The 20,930-nt window shown below is 37.2% G+C and overlaps 1 pseudogene; it reads right to left on the minus strand.

Annotated features, from left to right (window-relative positions):
- Positions 1-715: 715 nt before the first annotated feature.
- On the minus strand, positions 716-20,798 carry LOC102537186 (polypeptide N-acetylgalactosaminyltransferase 11-like; annotated as a pseudogene).
- Between the last annotated feature and the right edge of the window lie 132 nt (positions 20,799-20,930).

The following is a 20,930-nucleotide window of genomic DNA, read 5'->3' on the forward strand; positions in this document are numbered from 1 at the left end:
TGACTCCCCATTACAATGCAAACTTTTACGAAGTCTGTTTTTTCTTTTTCTTTTTTCCCATTGTCTTGTGGTATAATGTCTTCCCACTAGACTGGGATGAAATGAAGTTTTTAGCATCAGCTTTGATAGCTTCCATAGCTATCAATCTACTGATGTAACAATCTTCTGGATATATTCATTTCGTCACAAAAACATTTTAAATGCATGACACATTTTGTATTTTGTCTTTCACATTTTTAATATATCATCTTTCTTGTCAGCTGTACTCTTCCAACTTATCCTGCCATCTTTGGTGAAGTCAACATTTACTTCCATCCTTTGGGAGTCATCCTTTAATTTCTCTCCATCTTCACCTTGATGTCTATTGAATGAATAAATGGCAGCATGATCATCTGTGTATTTGTCTCCTATGGTATACTGTATGTTCTTTTGGGGAAACAAGCTTAGTCTTATTCATCTTTGGATACCTGGTGTTTGCTAAACTTTCTTACACATAATAAATACAGCACTGATGAGAATGAAACAATGGATGGAACTAGAATCTTTTATTTGTTGGGTTTTTTTTTTTTTTTTACTGCTGCAGCACTTATATCCAACTTGCCAAACAAAAAATTCCAGCACATAGTGTGAGATAAAATAAGTCCTGACTTAGATCAGACCCTTCTCAGGTCTCTGATTTTCCTCTGGGCTACGCCACAGTTTCTTAATACTCATACTAATTGTGCCCACTTTCAAATTGTTCTTGTGTTGGTATCTGTATCTCTCAGTAAATATTATCCAGATACCCATTTAAATCATTTAAACCCAATGTTCCCTCAGTTCAACACACTCACTGATATTTCTAAAGCATTTGGTTCTCAGATCAGGTCTTAAGGAAAAATAATGCTTTTTATATCCATTCAACCAAATGTGTGCCAACCTCAGGGTTATGTCATGGTGTCAGTGTCCTGGCCTTTTGGAGAGCCATGTGGTCACCTTTTTCAGACGTCTCCTACTCAAGAGTAAAGGATGATAAAGAGCTTACCTCCCAAGATCCTAAATGATGTTAGTGATGACCTTTTTCCAGTGTAGCATGACCCTAAATGATATTCAGATTCTAAATTCAGATTCAGATCCTAAATGATATTTCTAAATTCAGATCCTAAATGATCTTTCTAAATTGTCTCTCCCCTTCCAGATATCCATACCACTGTCACCCAGTCCAGTTCATTAAAATAGTGTTTATTCATGACAGACAATCCTCCAGCCATTGTCAGTGACTTTATTGGTGCAGTAGCTCCTTCTGGTCCTCCTAGCTCAGAAAGGAGAACAAGATCCCATTTGAAATGCTGCTCCCAGATGAATCCTTCCTTTACCATAGGGGGCAATGGGCTGCAGATGAGAGTGTCCATGCTGATAATATCAACCTCTGGAAAAGCCTCAGTCTGCTAGTCCTCTTGGGTGACAGCCAGTGAGAGCTGCAGCTACATCATATTGACTTCACAATGGCTGTCCACAGTGGCTGCCCAGAACATCTCCTGGACCATGGGCTCCTCCAATCATTCTTCCTCCAATCAGTCCCTCACATTTTGTATTTCTATTATTTTAATTTTTCCATCTAGATCTTTTTGGACATTTTCATGTAGCTCTCCTTTCAAGTAGTCAAAACCCCTATCATTATCCACAAAGATGATTTCATGGAGTTGATGTGCTGGTGTCCCATCTATGACTCTGTGCACTGTCCTGAGTGAGACTGACAAAGCTTCACTGTAAAAGCAAATAACAGCACTAGAGATGGGCAGATCCGTTGGGTGGAGACTTTTCTTTACCTGCTGCATTACTGTGTCTGATAAATCTCCAGGGTAGCCCAAGAAGTTACTCAGAAGCATATTAAAGCCATGTTTCTGATGGCCTAGTATTACAATTGCTGATCACTTTCATTAAAAATCAGTTCAGAAGAGAATTTCACATGGCCTTCTTCTGAATATCTAATAGGACGATCTATCACATCATAATTTTGTTTGCATTGAACCATGACTCTCATACCAGACTTGGAGTGAAACATGGATAGAATTTGGGGGGGAAATGATCCACTGGGGCCCAGACTCTTGATGGACACATTCTTAAGGAACTGAGTCACCTCACTGATGTTGAAATACACAAAGAGCAAAAATATCCAGGCATATGTAAAAGGACACCCCAAAAGAAACTTCAGACCGCGACACTTCCTATTATTGACCTAACACAGCTGAAAGGCCTTTTTCAGTTTTCTGGAGAAGAAGCTGCTGGAGCCAGAAGCTGGTGTAGACTGGAGACTGAGTGTAGATTGTGAGAGTGAGGAACTCCAAGGAGGCAGCCTGAGGGGGGAAGAGGGTGCACTCTGTGGGCTTTACTTCCAGGCACCCCCATCAGGTCCTCAGGGTGAAGATCTTGGAAAGATACACTTGTGACTCCCAAGACTCAGGCTGTAGCCCCCTCCTTCCCCTCTGCAGCCAGGGTCACAGCTGCGCTGGCCCCAGCAGGGTTGCACAGGATGCCTGGAAGCCCAGTGTCAGGCAGGCAGAGGACATGCTGGCAGCTCATCCAGACCCCAGAGCCTCCCACTCCCACTCCCATCTTTAGTTTTATCTCCCCCCCACAAGAAATTAGCAGCAAAGTTCTTAAAATTAAACAGGAGTGAATAGCATGTTTCGGGGAACAGCAAGAAAGACATTTGAACAATTTCACTCCTCATATGATTCCATTTTGAATTAAGCCAGGGATATTTGAAATAGAAAAGACAGAGCCAAGATCTATGGGGAAGCCAGATGAAAGAAAAGAAGGAAAAGGGAAAGAATAAGGGAACATGAAAAATAATGATGCTCTATTAGTAACTGGCTGTTGATTTTTTCCCTTTTTTTCTCTTTTTTTTTATTGATTCATAATCATTTTACAGTGTTGTGTCAAATTCCAGTGTTCAGCACAATTTTTCAGTCATTCATGGACATATACACACTCATTGTCACATTTTTTTCTCTGTGATTTATCATAACATTTTGTGTATATTTCCCTGTGCTATACAGTGTAATCTTGTTTATCTATTCTACAATTTTGAAATCCCAGTCTATCCCTTCCCACCCTCTGCCCACCCTGGTAACCACAAGTCTGTATTCTCTGTCCATGAGTCTATTTCTGTCCTGTATTTATGCTTTGTTTTTGTTTGTTTGTTTGTTTTTTTGTTTGTTTTTTAGATTCCACATATGAGCGATCTCATATGGTATTTTTCTTTCTCTTTCTGGCTTACTTCACTTAGAATGACATTCTCTAGGATCATCCATGTTGCTGCAAATGGCGTTATGTTGTCGGTTTTTATGGCTGAGTAGTATTCCATTGTATAAATATACCACATCTTCTTTATCCAGTCACCTGTTGATGGACATTTAGGTTGTTTCCATGTTTTGGCTATTGTAAATAGTGCTGCTATGAATTCTTTTTTTTTTTTTTTAAAGAAGCTGAAACTCTCCCTTTTGAAAAAGTTCATACAGTTTGCTTTCTGTCTTCTAGTATGGAGACTGACATTTCCCTTGGGGGCAAATAGCTCCTTTTATGTCAGTAATTGTGTTAATGTATCTTTCTTATGCAGAAGTGAGGCATTTTGTCTAAGCATATGGCACCCTGACTAGCAGATAGAAGGTGCTAAATAAATACTTCCTTGAATTAAATTGAAGAATAAGTTTTTGAGAGGCAGGAGGGTAGAGCACAGTGGTAGAGTAAATGCTTAATATGCAGGAGGTCCTGGGTTTAACCCCTGGTACCTCTAATGGATAAATAAATAAAAACTTAATTATCTTCCCCTCTAAAAAGTAAAATAAAATAAAATAAAATAATCAGGAAAGATTAATTAAAAAGAATCATAAAAAAAGAGTAAGTTTTTGGCTTATGTTGAGATTCCTTTAAAATGTTACTTGTGTTGGCTATATAAAGTAACAACTGAAAAATGTAAAAAATATTATCTACCTCATGGAGCTGGTGGTAGGGTAAAGAAGCTAATATTTGGACTTAGTTCATTCTCAGCATTCAGTAAGATCTCAGTGAAAGCTTTTATTACTTTTGCTGAGCTGTTATCAGTAACGAACACAAACGGTACTTGTGTGCATATGTGTGTGCACTTAGGTTTCTGTGTATACATTTATAACTGTGCATGCATTTTTAAATACTACAATATCCTGTTGAATATGGTTCTCTAAATTCACTTAAAATGATTCCTTCCCTTAGTTTTGAAACTTAAATTCATATATTTTTTAAAGACAGTGTACATTACTACTGCATAATGTGCTTTTAGGGAAATGTGAAAAAGTTATTCTAATCTTTATAGCTTTCAATATTTTTAAATCTATTTTTAAAATGTGGGATTATCCCCTTGAGTGCATGAGGAAAGGCTCGGTTTCCAAAATTGAAAGAATGTGTGTTATTTCTACCTAGGGCACTGGCACATGTGAATTTCACAGGGATGGGAAAGATTAACTAAGAACTCAGTATGATGTAAAGGCATCTGAGAGGCAGTAGGAGATGATACTTGACCTTTTGAGGCTTCTTAGGGGATTGAAGTTAAAGCAACTCCAGGTGGTCTTCAGAATCACTTGACATTTCCCATAAGTGATGGGCCAAACAGGAAAAAACCAGAGAAAGTCAGAGTTACAATAAAGTTCTGTTTCACCAATTTATTGAACATATTGATTTAAGATATCTCTTTGGCTCTGTGGTTAGTATATCTGGAATGACTGTCTGTCCTCTCACAGCAACCAACATGGTGCTTGTATTTATCAAATAACATCTTCAGGTCTTTCCCTTTGGCATAGTCTTCCCCTCCAGGCTCTCAGTCAATTCCAGAATTTCAGTAATTGCATCCATGTTGACTACCTAAATCCATGTTGCCAACACCAGTATTTTTCCTGAGATCAAGACCACCCTTTTTTAATGATTTCTATTTACATTTGATAGCTTGTCAGTATCCAGGAGTCAGGTCCTCCATTCTTCAGGATGAGTTAGCATCTCCTAATTGACATACTCTGTAGTCAACACGGTGGATACAAATAGGAACAAACAATGGAGTCTCTTCCTGGAGGAGCCTGTGGCCCAAACCACAAGACAGCAAACTTTATTTGTGTGTGTCTGAAAAAGACCAAATAAACCCAATTCACAATAGAAGTTAGAAAGGCTTTCCCAATACACAATGGGAGTAAACTGCTTCTCCCACCATGTGCCTATTTTGTGCTGTACACATACCCCTATTATACCACTTACCACGTTTCATTATACTTGTTTTCTACACAGGGGTCAGTAAACTACAGCCTGCAGCCAAAACCTGTACCAGGCTGGGTCTTCTCAGTTTGTAATTGAATTATAAGTTGTAACAATTTGTAATTGTTAGGAAACATTATTTTTTATTTACTTCTCAAAAAGCTCTCTCTCTAAATTTAAATTTATCATTTTTGATAAAGGAGACCATCACCCTCTGAGATTGTTGGACTAGTTATGTTGGACTGTCTTACACTGCAGCTTACTTTAATAGTTATGGTGTCATGTAGACAGGGGCATTCTAAGATTTGTGATTTATAAGGCTATTACAAGATACTGAATATCATTTCCAATGCTAAGACCTTGTTGTTTATCTATTTTTGTACACTAGTTAGTATCTGTTAGTTAAATCCTGAATCACCATCTTGTCCCTCTACCCTATACCTCAGCCTCCCTACCTGGTGACCATAATTTTGTGTTCTATGTCTGTGAGTCTGTTTCTGTTTTGTAAGTAAGTTCATTTGTGTCATTTTTTCAGATTCCATGTATAAATGGCATCATGGTGTTTTTCTTTCTCTGTGTGACTTATTTCACTTAGTATGACAATCTCTTAGTTTATCCATTTTGATGCAAATGGCATTATTTTATTCTTTTTTATGGCTTAGTAGTATTCTATCTATATCTATATCTATATCTATATCTATATCTATATCTATATATCACAACTTCTTTATCCAATCATCTATTGATGGACATTTAAGTTGTTTCCATGTCTTGGCTATTGTAAATAGTGCTGCTATGAACATTGGGGTCTATGTATCTTTTCAAATTAGAGTTTCCTCCAAATATATCCTCAGGAGTGAGTTTGCCGGATCATATGATAAGTCTATTTTTAGTTTTTTAAGGACTCTCCAACAAACAGCTCATACAACTCAATAACAAAAAAACAAATAACCCAGTTGAAAAATGGGCAGAAATCTTAAACAAACATTTCTCCAATGAAGACACACAAATGGCCAATAGGCATGTGAAAAAATGTTCAACATCACTAATTATCAGCAAAATGCAAATTGAAACTACAATGAAGTCTCTCTTTACACCAGTCAAAATGGCCATCATTAAAAAGTCCATAATCAGTAAAAGCTGGAGAGGGTGTGGAGAAAAGGGGACCCTCCTACACTGTTGGTGGGAATGTAGTTTGGTGCAGCCATGATGAAGAACAGTATGTTATAGACTCTTATATTGGTCTTCTAGGGCTGCCATAACAAAGTACTGAGAATTAAGTGCCTTAAAACAGTTTATTTTCTCTTAGTTCAGGAGGACAGAGCTTAAATATCAAAGTGTTAGCAGGGTTTGTTCCTTCTGAAAGATCTGAGGGAGAAACCACCTCATGCCTCTCTCCTACCTTCTGGTCGTTGCTGGCAACCCTTTACATTCCTTGACTGGTATACACAGTACTCCAATCTGCCTTCATCTTTACATCACCTTCTTGTCTGTGTCTTTCTGTATCTTCTCTTCTTAATAAGGACTCTGGTCATAGCATTTATGGCCTATACTAAATCCAAAATGACTTCATTTTGAGATCCTTACCAAATAACATTTTCTAAATAAGGTCACATTCTGAAGTTCTAGGTGGACATGATCTTTGTGAGACACTAGTCAACCCATTACACATCTTAACTCATATTCCACTTTGATATGCCCTTACTTACTACTGTGTTCCCAAAATGTCTTCATTATTCATTGTTCAAGTCTGGCTAGTTCTTTGCTCAACAATATTTATAATTTGCCAAAGCTCCTGAAATAGGGCATAAATACTTTTTCTTGGTATTTAATCACGCTCCCTCATTTCAAGATTCATGTCTTTTTTTCCTAGGTGTTTTCTTCTATGATGTTAAACACTAGCTAAACTGGCTTACTTTTTCTCTAAACAAACCCTATGATTTCCTACCCATCTGTCTTTTGGTCATTCTTTTCTTTAAACTAGAATGAGATTTCCATCAAGTCACTGCTAGTGAAAAAATATCTATTATTCTTTAAGATGCCAAACACATAAAAAATTTAACTAACTGGTTAACTAACTATCCTCTACCAGGAAAATTTATTGTTCCCCCCTCAAATGCCTATAAAATGTTATTTCTCTCTTCTATGAGTAATAATAGGAAAACAACAGTTCATTTGCTTTTGTATAGATCTTTGTTGCTTACAGAGTACACACAGATCTTATTGATTATAAGTATTATTAAAGCCATCTGTATACATGTCCAATTTCCTTTAGGTTCAAAGTTAGGTGGGAATGATGTGGTGTCTTGGTTATTGTACCATCCCTGCAGTAATTAGTGTAGGATCTTAGGAGTAATGTAGCACCACCGTACCGAAACTATTATTCTACGAGAATCTTGCTAAACTGGCAGCATGGAGCTTTGGGATTATGAGCATAATAGTTTGTAGAGATCTACTTGCTTGAGGATTCTGTCTCAAATGATATTCCAAGGTCATTTTACAAGATCTTAGGTGTTATAAAGACAATCAAATAATTAATTGGCAATAACAGAATTCACACTATATAGCTAAAATAAATTTATTTTATTAAATGGGATTATGGTAGGTCCTCAGGGAATTGCTTCCATGGCTTTATCTTTCTATTACCCACCGTGCAATGATGTGTCCTTTATAAAGAAACAGAAATTAATACTAAATTGTGGTCATTGTTCCCATTAAAGTCATCACATCCTTCCTTATAGGATACGGGCACTGAAGAAAAATAAATAATGCATGCAAATGCCCTGCTTGAATATTTCTTTCTGTAATCTATTGAAGGAGACGTGTCCCTTAGTAAGAGAGGGAATTTTGCCGGAGAGTGGGTTAATTGAATCAGTCCATTAGTTGAAGTTGTGGGTAGAGTTAACTGATGTTCTTAATCTCTCCCTGAGATACAAAATAAGAGTAGAGGAGACACCTTCCCCATTTTGCTGGAGCAGGAGCCCACATAGTCTCTCCCAATACCCTGATGCTCTCGCTACTGTCAGCTCCTAATTACAAAGGAACAATGCCACACTGCGGGCTCAGGATTCTCTGACAAGTGAAATCTCCTTCCTGTCATACAGAATCGTGAAAACAGTGTAGGTTTTATTTAAATATATTCTGTCTATTGAAATTGAAAGAAAATAAAAAGGCAAATACAACCTTTTTGACAGGTTTTTGACATGTCTCTTAGTATCCTGAAATGTTCCTTTCATTATAATTAAAAGATTCAAACTATAACTTCACCTAGAAAATAGAGGTGCCCTAACTTTGTCCTAAGAAGTAAACACAGTTAACATAAATATGAATTAGTGTTTAAGAGCATGTTACATGGATGTTGAAAAATGGAAACTTCCATCCTTCACTCCTCAATGGAAAAAAGTAAAAAAACAAAAAACAACATGAGCTTGACTGATTTCAGATATACTAAACTAAGACCCAGAAAGTAGACATGCCCCATTCATCTATACCTCCTTCCTTACCACAGGTTGTGGTTTCTTCTCTTGCTCCCCTAGTTTTTAAGGCTTAGTGATGTTTACCTGAGCACTCCTATGAGGAACTATAAGTTGACTCACACAAAGTTAGTTGAATAGAAGTAAACTCATTGGGTCCTATCTGATATTGGGGTTTTCATCAGAATGAAGTGCAGTTCTATCGGAGAATAATAGGTGAGGAGGATACACCGTAGGGAAGGGGCAAAGGTACCCAACACCTCTTGCACCTCGCCTCCCCACACCGGCCACCTGAGAGGCATTTGCTGTGTCTTCCCTGTGAACCACAGAGACCAGCTAGGCTGGAGAAGTAAGTTGATTCTTCTGGTAAATTTTCTATACCTTAGAAATACTAGAGAGATACCATGAGGGACAGAAAAGCTAAGGACATGTCATATAGGTCACATTTTCTGCTCTCATCCAGAATCTTTGGACTTTAAAACAGTATCTCATGGAACCTAACCATATGACCCAGGTCCCAGAGCCTAGGCATGAGCCCAGTTGTAGCTCTGCCCACTTCCCTAACCCCACTTTGTGATGCTTAGCCACTAAATGGAGTTAAAAAGTTGGGCTAAGAAGCAAAACTGGCACTCAGACTATCTCACTGAGTGAGAGAGATGTGATGCAGGCAGAAATGTCACCAAATGTACAGTTGATGAGGAAGTGAGAAGACCTGATGTTTCATGGGGAAACTGTACCCAGGGCTGTTCAGATGTGCAAGGCTGGTACCCTCCCAGGTGCCCTCAAGACATGTTGGCAAGGCTGGGCCATGGAATGTGCATGGAATGTATGAAAAATGTTAGAGTTGCACTTCTGCTTGAGGATGAAGAGGCAGATCCATGTTTGTTGTGGATCCTTTTGTCTCTGGATACAGATGAGCAGCCTGAGGTCCTGGCCTAATGACCAGATCTGAGGATGAGTAAGTAATGGGGCAGAAGATGTAGTCTGTTATTGATGGCACTTTGTCCTGGAAAATTTTAGTATACTTTGAGGTGAGTATGTCTAATTGTTAGAAATATTCAGCCTTTTCTTTTGTCTTCTCCAAATTTTTTCTGAATCCTCTTTGGTCAGTCCCAGGTAATTCTGTAATTTTATGATGGGGTTCAGGGTAGGCTGCCTCAGAATGTTCCACTCTGATACATGGATTATTTTGAGTATGAAGGCATGAAGACACTCAAGGCCCAACAGACTCAAGATGATTTTCTAACTTCCTAAACTGCCAAAAATAATTTAGATGGGGGCTTGTACCAGGAAGAGAGCTATTACCAGAGATGACTATTTACATCAGAAAGACTTATCTGAGTGGCATGACAAACATTTGTTTACCAAACTTTTGCTCTTTCTACCTTTCCATGAATTGTCTTTTTCCTTTTTGAAGTCCCAGACTCCTATTCACTTCTCCTAAACTTAGGGTGGCATATAAGCTTCAATTTCCTGCCAGGAAACCTCAAATCTTTGGTGTTCCTGGAAGTACGAATTATATTTCATTTTTTCCTGTTAATCTGTCCTTTGTCAATTCAATGTTTAGATCAGCCAAAGAACCTAGAAGGGAAGAGGAAAAAAGAGTTCCTCCTCTACATCTACAAAAGAATAAAAAAATCCCTCTTTTTAGAGAATGTCTACATCATGACAGTTCTTAGTCTGTGATTCCTCCAAGATTCTCCATTGTGTCAGCAAGTCTGGGCAAGTTTCAGGACTTACTCAGTATCTGTAAATAGAAGATTTAGATCAAAGTCCACGCATAGTTCCCATTTCACAGAATCTTTTCTGTAATCAAGAAGATAAAGTAGTAGGGGAGGTTTTATAGCTCAGTGGTAGAATGCATGCCTAACATGCTTGAGGTCTTGGATTCAATCCCCAGTACCTCCATTAAAGAACTAAGTAAATAAACCTAATTACCTACCCCTACAAAAAACAAAAAACAAAAAAACAAAAGTAAATGAGCTTTAAATGATCTTCTAGAGACACATTACTTGATTATACCCTGATTATAAAAAAAGAAGCAGAGTTATATTTGTATTCTCCTGATCTGCCCTATTTTATATCAATGAGGGGATTATATACAATTACTCTACTGTGGTTTTGGTGAGATAGATAAAAATTCCCTCAGATGAGTCCAACCTGAAAACTTCCCACTAGCAATTCATCAGTGTTGGACACACACCACCCTTTTGCCCTTCTTGTGTCTCTCATTCCTCACTCCCATGACTACATTAAAATTAAGGATTATCACTCTTCAACATTTCATAATTAGCATGCCATATGTGGCTATTTAATTGAAGTAACTAACCAGTTGTTGTTTGTACATCAATAGCAGAGACAGTCAAATAAACACCAAACCAAAGTTTTGATGGAACCCACCACTGACTTCCACCTAGTGAAGCAGTGTATATATCATTTTATGGACATAGTAATAAATACATTGATTTGCAAATGGTATTACACGATAAATTTTAATAAAAGTTTTGTTAGATCCTACTTATTGATATAGTTCTCATTTCTCAGAAGTGCTATGAATCAGGAAGATACAGTAGAAAACATTTAATGACACTTCTGAAATATATTATTGAATCATACCCTGAAAATCCTTTTATATCATCACTAACTGTGTTTGTTTTTATTTACAACTAGCCCAACTGTAATGACAAGTTCAGAAAATTATGATGATGAAGATAAATAGGGTTTCTGTCTGTCTCAGCAAGTTTCTTGATGCTATAGATTAGATTTTCCACCTCTAAACAAATTCTTCCTTATCCACAGACAAGGTCTTGAAAAGAATGAAGTAAACTTATTTCAGATAGGATCCATTTGGGCTTATTATATTTTTCCTGGTTGACTGCTATCCATGCCCATTTTAAAGCTTATCTATGTATTTTAAACCACATTGTGTTGCAGAAATATAATTAAAAACAAAATGTCCCAATCCAGAAATCCTCTCCACAAAGATAGTAGAGAAAATAAAAAACACTTTTATTATAAATTTTTTGTTTTAATTTTTTGAATTTGCCCCTTTTTAAAATTGACATATAGTCGATTTACAATGTTGTGTTAAATTCTTATGTACAAATGGTGATTCACATCTATCTATCTATACACATATATATTCCTTTTCATATTCTTTTTTATTATAGGCTATTACAAAGTATTGAATATAGTTCCCTGTGCTATACAGTAGGACTTTGTTGTTAAAGCCACTTTTATTATTGAATAATCATTGTTAAAAACAAAATTCAACTGAGTTAATATAAAGATCTAACAGGCTTTATTCAACAATTCATAAATTGGGCTGCACCCCATCTAACAATTAAATTGGTGCTGCATTGAACTGTACAGAAAGGAAGGCTTTTATAGGCAGAAGGCTGGTGGGACAAGGAAATTAAACCAGTGGATTATTTCAGGCAAGGTCCCCTTCTCTTAGGGGTAGACAGGATGCCTTATCAAGGAGATTACTTCACTAGGGTTGGTCAGGAAATTCCAAACTGATTTGTTTAAAATTCTACTCCTGGGAAATAAAGACTGCAACTGCAGTTAGGTTTGGTATTAAGTCTTGGTGTGGCTTAGCATAGGTGACTCCATTTGGGGGCTGTTGTTTCTTTTTAAAAACATTTAATCGGAATGTGATGTGAGTCACAGGCCGTCCACTAAGAGACTGCAAATGTGGAAAGAATACTCATCCCTTTCTATACCCAGCAGGTACAATTCATTACATGCACATTTTCAAGGTGAACAATAACTAGTCCTCCAGTAAGAGGACCTGACAGCACCATGTGTCACACACACGTACACCTTAACTATACTTGGTAATTGGGGTGGCCCTACGTGTTAGCTAACTGGCTACCAGAAGAAAAATAAACTTCTCATATCTTCATAACAGGAGGTGGTTTTCCAATTTGAAACAAGGCACCCACTGAACTTGAAATCCTACCCTTTCACAGAAACTGGGAAGTAGTGATGCAATCTCCATTAACATTTACATTTCAAAGCGACAGCTTCTATGTCTTTGAGAAAGGCATTCATAGGTCATAAAGCTGACAAAAAGTCTGCCTAGTTTTTAAAATAATTTATATATATTTCAAAAAAATGAGAAGTTTTGACAAGTTTTCTAATGCAACTGTGCTAAGAAAACTAGGGTAAAGAGTAGTTGCTTCCCTTATTTTCACTGAGGAGAGTGTAACCTCTTAAAAATTTTCGTTTGTCCTTAAAATCATTCCAGTAGTATCCATATTATTCGAGTAGGAAAAAAAGAAAAAAACACAACACAGTGTTTATGAATTAATTTTGACAGTGAGACAGGAGGAAAGGGAGCAGAGCATGATCATTAAATGAATGACATAGCTGTTGAGGATACAACATAAACTGATTAGAGCAAACTAGGCCCAAGATGGCAGAGGATTTGACATCCAGTAGACCTTAAGACTCATTATATTCTCATTATAATGTAGTAGCATGCTTAATAACACATCCCTAGGCTCCATGACAGTTCTGAAAATGATCTGAAAGACCAAAATGTGGGCAGGGACCCAATTCTTGGAAACCTTTCCCTTCCCCAAAAACAGCTGAAATAATCCTCCCACTTGTTAGCATTTGAAATTACCCATCCCATAACAATTAATCACCCTCGAATCTCAGCACCACCCTCCTTTCTGAGACAGCCTGTCTATGGAATGTGTATCTCTTTAAATAAACTTGCTTTCACTTTACTGTGATTTCCTCTTGAATTCTTTCCTGCATGAGATAAAAACCTCTTCTCCACTAACAATAGCATTCCCTTCAAAACTCATTAATTTTCCTTAAGTACTATATTGACCTGAAACAAATAGACTTTCAGATATTTCTCCAACAAAGATGGTTTATTCAGGATCAGCAGAGAATTGCAATTCAAGTTCTGCAACCATGGCAGGCCACATGGAAGTCCCTGCAGGGCCAGGGAAGAAAAACTCTTTCATAGAGAGAAAAGGGAAGGGAGGCCATAGTAAATAAAGAGTCCATGGGTTTTTGTTAGACTGACCAGGAAAGAAGAGGAGTCTTTCTTCTTCCCATCAGACTCTGCTGTAGTCTTAGGGCATGAGAACTCCCTCTTCTGGTCTTCCAACTATATTTAATTGAAGTTTCTGTTTATTATTATTATTTTCTACAACTACCATAGAGGGGGCCAGTGTAAAAAATAAAGACAAAATGAATAAATAAGAAAGTCTGAAAAGCAAAAGAGGTAGCTATTTTCTTAAATGAGGCAGTCAAAGCATGCAATGGGGAAGACTACTCCATAGTGTCACATGCCTTCCTTGTTTTTCTTTTTAGTTCTGCCGCTGAGGTTGCCATTGTAGATGCCATTCAAAAGCTATCAATGAGAGGTCTAGCCAGATGACTTTTGATATCTGGACCCTAGGTCTTATGCATAAAGAGATTTTGACCTCCAAATACACGTGCATACAAGCCTTTCTCTGGTATCCATAAAGAAATTGATGAGACTATTCCTAAGAAGTCAATAAATATTACTTTTTCTTTTCAACCTTCTTAGAAGACACACAAAATACTTTTTGTTTGTTTGTTTGTTTGGTTCTAAGGATACTAAGGGTTAGACTTTCACAGTGGTACAGGCCCAAACCCCAGCATTTGATTTTCATGCTTCTGACATTTTTCTCTATGATTGTTAGGGCAGGCAGATAGCTAGATATGAACAGAGAAAGGGGGCTACAAACCAAGTGGCAGGAAACCATACATCTTGTGAACACAGGGTCCTTAGGCAGAGAAAGAAAAGTAGAAACCTCTGGCCTGATAAGAAACCATACATCTTGGGGTGACAAATGTCCTGGAGGCAGACAAAGAAAAGTGGGAATCTCTGGTGTCTTAATGCAACTTTTTGCTCATTGTGTCTTCATTACAATAATATTATGCTTGCAGAAGTACCCATCATGCATAGATGCTGTGACACTTTTGATCCAGACTAAATAAGAACAAAAATCCCTCCTCCCCTCATGAGGGTGGAGCTGTGATGAAAAACCAGGAATAAAATCCCAAACCACTCCATCACCAATGAATATTCTGCCCATTCATTTTTACACCCCTATAACCAACTTGCCAAAGAAATTCAGCACAGCTATTCACCTGAGTCTGCCTGCACTCCCCTTGAGAGTGTTCTATCACTTAATAAATCCTCACTATACTGTCTTGACCTTGTATCTAGTCTCTGAATGTTTTCTATGATAAAACAAGAACCTACTCTCCAGTAGCAGTATCATACATTCATTTTCTTATGAGTTATGGGGAAAGGAGAGCTCATGTTGCAACCAGGATAGAATAGAGGTAAAGAGGGAAAATGCAAAAGGTCAATGGAGCATTGGCTGAGTATTTCCATCAGAGGAAACCAGACAATAGATCCTTTCAGCAAGGCCAGAGCTGTCAGTTCCTTGTGTAAAACACAATGTAAAAGAAGAATACCCTGGAGGAACAAATCTAAATGGGAGAGAGGGAATGTCAAGAACAAACCGCATAAATGCTCCCCAAGGGAAAAATATAAATGCCAAAGTAAAAGAATTGAGGCTTAAAGAGTTTTTAGAACTTTAATTAAAAAACCAGAAAACTTAAAAAAAAACCCAATATATCCACTTCTGGCTCACTTCTGACAACACTTAAATAATAAAATGTTCACTGAGGATCACTGAACACCTTTATGAGGTGTTCCTGTTCCCCTTAAAATGAGGTCAAGCTGCCTTGACACCTAGGCACAGTGTTCCTTTAACAGGGGTACAAGAAGACTACACTGTTGTGTCTTGTACCTCAAAGCTGATGTACTTGAATATTGAAAAATACCTTAAAAATCAATCAGTTTTTGCTAGCCCAGTGAGGTAAAACATAACAGACGCCACATGGCTAATTGTGTTTTGCATGGTTTCAAGAAAAAAAGAAATATGCTAGTAAGGAGATGTCTCAGGTCACAATCCTTCAAATTAAAGTCTAAATTATTTATGTACTGAAATACTTGAGCATCTGTATTCCAAAATATATACATTCTAGTTTTTATATAAATATGTATTTATTTTATATACATATATTTAAACACATTTATACTTTAAAGAATGCCTTCCTCATCTCTCTTCATATAATCTCTTCTAAATATACAAATAATGACAAGATTGATTTTTAAAATCTAATATATAAAAATACTACTCTTAAAAGTTATGATTAGAATGGAAATTACAAAAAACCTATAGATAAACGAATGGAAACAAACTGCATTGCTCTGCTCTTGCAGATACTTCACAGATTGCTTAGTCTGGCAAGACTCTGTGCCAAAGATTTTGTAAATATTTTATTACTTAATCTTTAGAACATTTTTGAAACAGAGGCACTATTTTCTCCATTTTACAGAAAGGAGATGAGATTCAGTGAGGTCTGTTCCAACTAGTAAGTTCCCAAATAATTTTAAATAGTGTCTGATGCAGCCCTGCCTCTTCTGCAGATGCTTCTCAATGTGCTCCCTGAGAACATTGTTTTCCCGTTAGGTCCTCTATCACTCAGGGCAATTCCATGCCTCGGGGGTCACTCCCTTTACCTGGACCACTCACTCAACCCTACAACTCCCACCTTTATCAATTCCTAGTCATTTTTCAGACTTGAAGTTAAGTGTAATTTCCCTGGACAAGGCTTCACACAGGGCAGAACAGACCTCCCTTCCATCTTTTATGGTACCCACCAAGATTCTTCAAACGACTTACCGAATTTTTCAATAGCTCAGTTGACATTCATCTATTTAATGTGTGCCTCTCAGAGCTAGAATGTAAGGTCTATGACCGCAGGAGCTGAGTCTTCTTGTTCACAGCTATGTCCCTTTTCTGTAGCACAGGGTTCTTGTATTGGCTGAAAGAGTGGATGAATAAAATATATATACATGTGAATCTGAAATTCAATTGTAAAATTCAAAATTTTGACTCTAGATCACACACCTTTAGCTAGTAAACTAGGCTAACTCTGTGGCTACACTTCCAGAACAGAACCACTTAGCTCATATGGAAATGAGAAATATGAATCAAATTCTAGAATGAGTTCCAGTTGAGGCTTTTAGAAACACCGCTTCAGTTTAAAAATATCATTATGTTAATGACCACCAATATAAATTATTCCTTAATTTAAAATGAGACAAAAATCACATTAAATTAGTCAAGGCATTGTTGTTCATATAAGAAGATCAAAGTGGTTCCCATTTATTATGGCAGCAAACTCTCTTCCGTAGAGTTTAATCTCTCATTCAGAATGTTTAGATAACCAAAAAGGGGTCAAATTCTTTGGGATTATCTTCATTTTATATAGTACAACAAATGCCTACTGTCCTATGGGGTCCCCATTTGCCAATGGTGGGACAATGAAATATGTCTTGCACAGAGAGATTACATGCAACTGTAATCACATCAGGCCAAAGGGTGGCCTGTGGCTTCTTACGAGACTAACTTGTGGACAGGTATTTGCTGTAAGCTACATAACAATTTAGCACTTATTGCTATGTATTATTGCCACTGCCATGTATTTGAAGACCAGCATAGAAACTAAAATAAAAGAAAGACAATTAAGTCTATTTTTATATATAATAAGAGCCAAATATAAAAATTGATGTAAAATTCATGGAATTTAATTTCAACCATTCCTGACAGAACAGATAAGCTTATCTAGAACAAAGGTTATATCAGCTCCAGTGTGGAGGGAAACTTAGATATAGATCAGGGTTGAGGGTAGAGTACATAGCTCAGTGGAAGGGTGCATGCCTAGCATGCATGAAGTCTTGGGTTCAATCTCCATACCAGTACCTCCATTAAAATACATAAATTGAAAGCAAAAATTTTAAAATATCAAGACCATCAGTAGTATCCACATAAATCTTTTAAAATGTTGAAATGGTTATAATTATTATTAATTTTGCTGCATATTGGTTATATTTATAGGCTAAATATCTGACACTAAAGGGTTGCCTGCTTTTGTGTTGAATGTATATTTACAACATGATGAGATAGTCTATATGATGTCTGTGGCAGTTATCAATGTCTTGCCTCAATTCCGAGTTCAAGCTTTGGTATACCTGCTCTAAATAACGGGCTGACTCTTCATTTTCTCCTTTACAGTGAGCATGACTACATTTGTCAGTAGAGGGCGCTGGAGAAAGGAGGACAGGGGCTTCTCTTTTCTGGTTAGGGTACGTGGTATTTTGTTTTGCCTTCTTCCTGCCATGCTGTCTGTCAAGGAGCAGGTATGTGGGAACATATAGTGTCACTCTGCCCCATCTGTGCACCCAGAACACACAGTCCCTTGGTGACCATGCAGTCCCAGCCCAGAGGTTTTCTTCCCTGCTTGTTTGATATCTGTAAACTTATTTTGGCTTAGACAATCCAGCAAACTTCTTCACTCTTCAAGCTAGATCGGAACCCTATCCTGGATGAGGTGATTGGGGTAGGGTAGAGGGAAGTATGTCTTTACTTGGGTACATTTTCTTTGCTTTAGGAAAAGGCAGAGAAATCCTTCAATGTGCACTTTAGAGTCTCTTTCATTTTCATAGTTATGATTCTATCATAGCTTAATCCTTCTTTATCTTGAACTTCCCCAACTTACGTTAGTATGTGCCTCTGTCTCCTGATTGGACCCAGATCAATACAGAGTCCACATATAATATAAAGAAGAACATTTAAAAAATCTGCAACATGTTTTTTTTTCTTACTTTGTAAATGATGACAATAGCTGGTATACATATTTATTTTCTAGTCATGTTAAGTCTTTAATCAAGAATCCAGTTTAGAATTACAAACTTTTTTTTCCCCTAGGGAAAACTCATACACATAGTGGTCTTATGCTTTATTTCAGTGCATTACAGAGAAAAGCTGTGGCTTTATATATAAATAGGCATGTCATATTTTTCTACTGTGAGATTGCTGTTTTGAGAAGCAAGTATAAAAACTATCCCTTTCACTTAAATAGTGAGTGACCCAAAAGTCAGAGCTTTTGTAAAATGTGCACATTAAAAACACTGAGATTCAATTTCTAAATCTGTGGCTGTCAGTTATCATTCTTCTCAAAGACTAGGAAGAAAGCATAGCACAAGTATTTTCTTGAAAGTTATGAAAAGAAGTATACTTTTATTACAATTTTATTAGCACAACTGATTTACAATATATTTTTAATTATTAGAGTGATAGGATTACCTATTAACTATTGGATAGCAATTGTTGTCTAACCAATCTAGGACTTGGTCATGGCAGGAAGAGTTTAGATTGGATAGAATTGGGAGGCTAAAAACTAACACTGACATAAAATCAGCTCTTGGAAATTGTACGAGAATTGAGTGATGGAAATCCAGCCAGACAGACAAAGCAGTCCATCTGGAGAATATAAAGATGAATACTAGGCAGTAATGAATCAAGGCAGGTGGACAGACAGGCAGGCTGTCATGCTGGTGTCCAGAAAGACCAACAAGAGTGATCAAGTTAGGTGTTAAGTAACTTTAAGTTAAAACAGCCAAGTAGTAAAGCAAAGACTCTAGAGAAGGTTACAGAAACACCAAGAAAATCGAAGAGAAGTCACATAATTCTTGATGTGGGGCTAAAATTCTCAAGACAGATTGGAATACAGAATCTACAAGAACATGGTGGGACTAGAACCCTAGGTGGATAGGGGAAATGTGCAGGGAATCCAACCTAGGACCCCAGCGCGAGGTTAAACAAGGGAGAGAAACCCAGCTACTTGATGTAGAATGTAGGATGTCTTCCTCCCAAAACCAAATCTACAAAGAAGAAATGACTACAAGAAAAGAATGGAGTTCCCAAGAAGATACCTCAGGGCGGAAATGCTGATTTACTGGATTGGTGCTTTTAAATTCTATCCGAGGAAAATCCTTCTTGATCCTGGGGCTGGATTTCTCAGGAAATTGGTATGAAATTGTTTTTGGTTATAAGGGATGACAGCGAATGGGGCAGAGGAATAGATTAGGGCATTACTCTTTATCACAGCAATAATGTGTTTCTATTTTAAAGTCCATTGAGAATTAAGAATTCACCTATGTTTATTATCTTCATATGTGAGAAGAATCTCAATATGTTAAATAGTAGAAGACAATGTGCTAAAAAGAAAAACACAGAAAGACTAATAAGAAATATGTTTGACTTTCATAAAATTGATTATTTGATTTCTAAACATTGTAAGATTGCATTATATTTTTTTAAAAATGCACTTTGTCAGGACACTGAGGTATAGTGGGAATAAGAGAAAGACATGGGTCTTGGTTTTGCATCCCCATCCTCCCCCATATCATTGCATGAATGTGTGCAAATTACTTCATTTCTCCTTGCCATCATTTTTTGGTTAAAGATTTGTCTTATAAAAGGGAATGTTGGTGTCCCAGTTATCTATTGCAGTGGAACAAATGACCATAAAACTTAGTGGTAAAAATCCTACAATCACTCTATTGTATTCTACAATTTTTTCTGGTCAGGACATCCAGCTGAGCTCAGCTGGATAATTCTACTATTCCATGTGGCAGAATGGAAGTCACTCGATGATGAAACTAAGAGACAAATTATCTATCCCACACTCACCTAATGTCAAAGATTAGACAGGCAGAGGATAACTAGAGTAAACACTCCAGTTCCATAAGGACAAAAATGAGACACACATAACAATTACTGTCCTAGCAATTCTTAAATATAATTTGGCAGATGCTTTTATTTTTCTAATTAAGTTTCACTCTTGATCTCTGAGTAGAATTCTACATGGCTCCTGACTTTGGATCTGTCCTCTGACAACTTCCCAGTCCTTTCTTCCTTTTCCCATAACATCTAGTTTCCAAAAAATCCAGTTTTCTTAGATTTTTTCTTGCAGCCTGGATTCACTGAGCCTGTGTTCTCCTGGGAGTGCCTCAAATTTGATCTTTACCTTGAGATTGTCTCTTACTTTGAGGAGAACTCCTGCTTCACAAGGTAGTCCAAAGTCTTTTACACTCAGTCTGTAGTGTCTTAACCGTTGATTATTTAGTTCATCTCTCTTTTCTCCCATTTCAGTAGACAGCTGGAAGAAACAGGGTGGCACCTTCAAAACTTTGCCCAGAAATCGTCTTAGCTAGATTATCAAGTTCATTAAGTACATTTTATATTTCTCAGGTTACCTCAGGTGGCAGTATTACCAAAC

The sequence above is a fragment of the Vicugna pacos genome, chromosome 14, assembly GCF_048564905.1.
Source record: "Vicugna pacos chromosome 14, VicPac4, whole genome shotgun sequence".
Lineage (NCBI taxonomy): Eukaryota > Metazoa > Chordata > Mammalia > Artiodactyla > Camelidae > Vicugna > Vicugna pacos.